General features: G+C 35.6%; 1 long non-coding RNA gene across 1 annotated transcript; it reads left to right on the forward strand.

Annotated features, from left to right (window-relative positions):
• The first annotated feature begins 3,004 nt into the window (after positions 1–3,004).
• LOC114822171 (uncharacterized) lies at positions 3,005–4,561 on the forward strand. Its single transcript, XR_003770322.2, has 3 exons — positions 3,005–3,146; positions 3,234–3,496; positions 3,883–4,561. It is a non-coding gene; the product is annotated as an uncharacterized lncRNA (long non-coding RNA).
• Positions 4,562–4,971: the final 410 nt, after the last annotated feature.

Raw genomic sequence — 4,971 nt, forward strand, 5'->3', positions numbered from 1 at the left:
CTACTAGATTCTAATAGAAATAATCAGAACAGTGGAAGAAAAAGAAAATAAAATTGTTTACAAGATTCGAAGGTAATTAATGTTTTCATTCTTGAAGAGATTAATTACTCAATTAGTGGGAGACCAAAGGAAACCTTGTTTCAGATTTCTCTTGGGGACCAAGCGAATTTTGTTTTGATTTATGTTTTTAATAAAAAGAAAAGGTAAAAAGAGGGCTATGTTTTTAATCAAGCACGTTGTTGACAAGAAGTCAAGAGCGTTAGCAAGAACTCAAGGTTTGAAATTTATTAGATTAAGTAATAATTATATGTGTTTTCCTATTGTTGTTCATTTTTGCAGGAAATTTTGATTTAAAAACATAATGGTCGCTTCTTAATTAATTGAGAAACAAAGTGGTGTTATAATATTGGCCAATAAGTATTGCAGTATAGAGTAAATATTTATTGACATATATTGATTGTATTCTTAGGAATTATGTCAATGTGTTTTATGATAATAAGTCCACCATCTTTTAGGAATTATTAGTTCCTAAGGAGAATACATTGATGCAAAGTATCACTATATTGAATTATAGTGTAGAGGGATGAAGTGAGAGTTGACCATACACCCTCGGGTAAGATGGCGGCCAATCCTATGACTAAAGGATTGCTCACAAAGGTAATTCAAAGGAGCAAGTGCCTACAAGTTGGAATAATCTAGATGTTGTAGTTGGGCATTGCAGTATGGGCATCATTGATGGGATTTTGAGGACGCGTGAAGTGAACAATTCGATGTGACTCTATCTGATTGATTGGTTGGATAAAAGATAGAGGAGCACTAGCGAGGTAATAGAGTTATAATAGATCTTCTCATATGTAAAATCTATTTATAGGCATCAAGTTTGAATTTGTATAACATCTTGGTGCATAGGGTGTAGAGTTGTTGATAAGGTGTATCGAGGAAAGCCTCTGGATTGGCATAAGAGGAAGTACTTGATCAAAATTTTAGTGCAGGCCAAATTAGACTTGGCTGAAGATTAATACTAGGTACGGATGGTATCTTCCTAGTAAACAATAATGGTGACATTTTACTAAAAAGATAGTAAAATGGAGTCGTTAGTACTAGCGCAGTCATTAATAGTGACCAAAGCGTGCGCACGTATAAGCCGAACCACAAACTGACGACAATTTACAAATGTTTGTACACTACAGTTGGAAAGTCAAGAGTAATCAGGAGTTGATGCTCAATAATGATATCCAATCTGTGTAGCCAATGAGACCTTACACCATCAAGATCAAGTGGAAAATGTTGGAATATTGTCATGATGATGTTGACTTTACTATGTGTGTATTTGATGTATTGATGTGCACTATAAGATTGGTGTATTGATATACACTTAACTAAAGGGTGTGATAATAGGGATGACATATCATAAGGGTTATACCCTATACAAGTGATGTGTCTTTATGAAAGGATAAGACTCTTTTAAGAAGTATTACAACTATCTGAAAAAGGTGTGATGAAGTCTATAAAAATATGATTCATTCTTCTAGACAAATAATCCAATATATACGAGGATATATGAAGACTATTTCTCTCCTCTTTCCTACGGCTGTGTCACTTTGATAAATATACATTGTGTCGTGTGATGTGGTCTGAAACTGCGATCCATACGCGTAGAAATTCACTCGCCCTAGAAGAAAAGAAAGAAAAATATATAGGCCTTGAACCGCTGAGGTGGTGACTGACGACCGTCCATGATTACTGCCTGTGTGCCTGACCTATAACAACCGCAAAATATTATAAGCATCGCAGGATTTATTAGAGAGATCAACGAAGAGAGAGTAACTGATAAAGATCTCTAAAACTGTATGGGATGTGAAACTCACTCCCTATACTTTCTTCTACATAGGGGCGGTTCAGTATGAAATTCTAAATTGAAAACGAGATTCGATTCCAAACCGAAAATTTTTGGAACAGGAGTTTGAAGACCAATCCCGTAGTGTAATTTTGGTATTCCCGATTTTCAGGATTCTCAAAATGTTTTCGACATTTCGAGATGGATTGGGACTGGATTTTGGGTTTTAGATTTTTGGGCTGAAATTTAAGAATTTTGGGTTGTGCGAAAATTTGAGTTTTTGGCATGAAATTTTGTTGCCCAATTTCATATCAATCGAAATTTAGGTTTTTACCTCATACCAATTCATTCACACCAAGTCAAGTTGATATTTCAAAATTTTAGTACTTGATATCATACTTCTATTTATAATATAATCTGAGTCTCGAAAATTTCGGTATTACCAATTCGAAATTTTTCAGTATGGAATTGGGATTTTTATGGTTTGGTTTCGAATTTTCAAAAAAAAAATTCGATAGTACTTGAGAGGGCAACCACCACACATGTACCATTGCTGCTAGGTAGCTAGATACAAGTTCAAAATGCAAATCAAGTGGTCAATATTACCTCCCTCCTCTCTCTCTTAACATCTTTCTTGTGATCATCTTACTAGCTACCTAGTCTGGTCTTGGGAGATTTTCTGGAAGGATAAGGATTGTCTGCCCTACTATTTTGGGTGTTCTTTCGTGCCCTTTTATTTTGTTTGGTCACGGTTAAGCTACGTTAATATTTTATATTATTTTTTTATAGAGATAATAAAATAAAAATGAATAGTAATATAAAATGTTGATGTGGCTTAACCGTGACCACACAAATAGAAGGGCACGGGAGGGCAGCAGAAGTAGGAGGGCAGACAGGGCACGGGACGGTACTAGAAGTAGGAGTGCAGAATCTTTATCCTTTCTGGAAAACCCTTTCTTTCTCATCAACAACCATCAAGTCCTCCTAAAGATTTTGGGAAGATCGATTTAAGCGTTTACATACATACATATGGATGGTCCTTTGTCTGCTTTGTTAGGATATATAGGTGTGTGGGATTATGACACTTGTCAATAGATTGTGCATTTAGTTAGTTAGTTAGTTACATGTATTTGAGCTGCTATATAAGTCTAAATGTAATGACTTCATGAGTAAGAAATACATAATACATATATTCATCTCTCTCTCTCTCTGCTTACTTTCTCTCTCTAAGTTCTTGATAATTCTCTCTCTGATATATCTGCATACATATTAACATGCTTAGCCCTGGGAATACCTAGGCTCCTTCAAGGTATATACTACTTATTTTTTACCTTTAGTTTTTGTCATTCTATTCCATATTGGATTCAGATTAATTAATCGGTACTTATTCTTATAGTATATATGGGATTTGGTTGAAATAATTACACAATGTGCTGTTCGGACCCTTGATCGGAGAAGTCTTGTATTCCAAAATCCTTGAGAAAGTGGATCCGCTGTCCTCACCAGTAGCTGGTGTCTTCATGTTCTCATATTATGCGGGCTTCGAGCCCTAACTCACCAGCTATGGACTAGTTACACGAACATGCTTTTCCTCACAAGAAATCGCCGGATCATCCAACAGGGCGTTGATTTCAAGCAGATTGACAAAGAATGCCACTGGTAATTCATTCATCCATACCATCTTTTGCCTTAATTACTTACTATAATTTATAAAATTGGATCCTTTTGATTGAACCAGGATACTCTCCTGAGCAATTCCTTAGGGATCTTAGGGATCCTTCAATCTTGTCCGTTCATTTTATATCGTACGGTCAGTTTTGTTAGGTACTATTCATATTTGAATTTTAAAATTTAAATTTTAAATGATTTCTGACCGCACGATATACGATGAACGGACAAGATTGCGGGATCCCTAGGATCCCTAGGGAATTGCTCAGGAGAGGATCTGGTTCCCTTTGATTAAGGGTTCAATAGAGATAAAGTCATATTTTAAGTTTAATACTTAATTAGATTTTGATCTGTTATTTTTTATGTTTGTTTTGTAGGGATAATTTCATAATTCTTCAAGGGATAATTGCGTCCATTGTCTGCTGTTTGCTTCCGTCATTTGTGCAGAAGCTTCCCTTGTGGAGTACAATAGGATTTATTACCACTCTGGTACTGCACGTGGGAGTTTCAGAGCCTTTATATTATTGGCTTCACAGACGTTTTCACGGCAACAGCTACTTTTTGAGTAGAAAGTATTATTCGCTCCACAGAATTGCATTTCCAGCTGGAACTCCAATGTTATTGGCTCCAACATCTACTTTTTGTATACAGCTGGAAATGCAACCCTATTGGAGCATCTGATATTGAGCATAATTATTGGAGTTCCAGTTTGTGGTACGAGTCTGATGGGTTGTGGATCAGTGTGCACCATCTATGGCTACGTTTTGGTTTTTGATTTTCTGAGATGTTAGGGGCATTCCAATGTTGAGAAAAACCCCTTCCTCGGATATCTTCTCCATACTCCAACGTGAGTAATTATGTTAGAGTAAAATTGTCAGTTCCTAAACAAAACGCCTAAGTCTGTAATCTTAGACTAGTGCTTATTTTCAGTTGTAATTATTTTAGTCTAAATTTGTCTCACATGCTCTTGATCACAAAATGGCAAGCGTTTCAGAGACATCTACTCAAGTAAGTTTGGCATGCATATGCATTCACATGATATAAGTTTTTGTTCAATGGGTTGTTTAGCTTTCAAGTTTAACGATTGAGATATGGGTTTTACATGTTAATTAATTTGGTACGAGTTGGTTTAGCTTAATTGAAGGCCCACATACTAATACAAGATTTATTTGGAGTCAGATGCTATGCAGTTAAAATGAGAATAAATTCAAATGGTTTTGTTTTTATTTTTATCTCATCTATTTAGAGTTTAAATCATGTTGAAGTCTCCTACTGCAACTTATATATATATATATATATCACATTAGGGTTTCTGGGTGCTGCCGCATAAACACACGGGATTAAACAGAGCATATATAATACCGAGTGCAGCACAATAGGTTTTTGGGGTTTTGGGCGCATCTTGAATTAAAGGAGGTCATGTGGTTTTCTTTATGGCTGCCACATATGCATGAATAAGGATTTCA

The sequence above is a fragment of the Malus domestica genome, chromosome 16 (genome assembly GCF_042453785.1).
Source record: "Malus domestica chromosome 16, GDT2T_hap1".
NCBI lineage: Eukaryota > Viridiplantae > Streptophyta > Magnoliopsida > Rosales > Rosaceae > Malus > Malus domestica.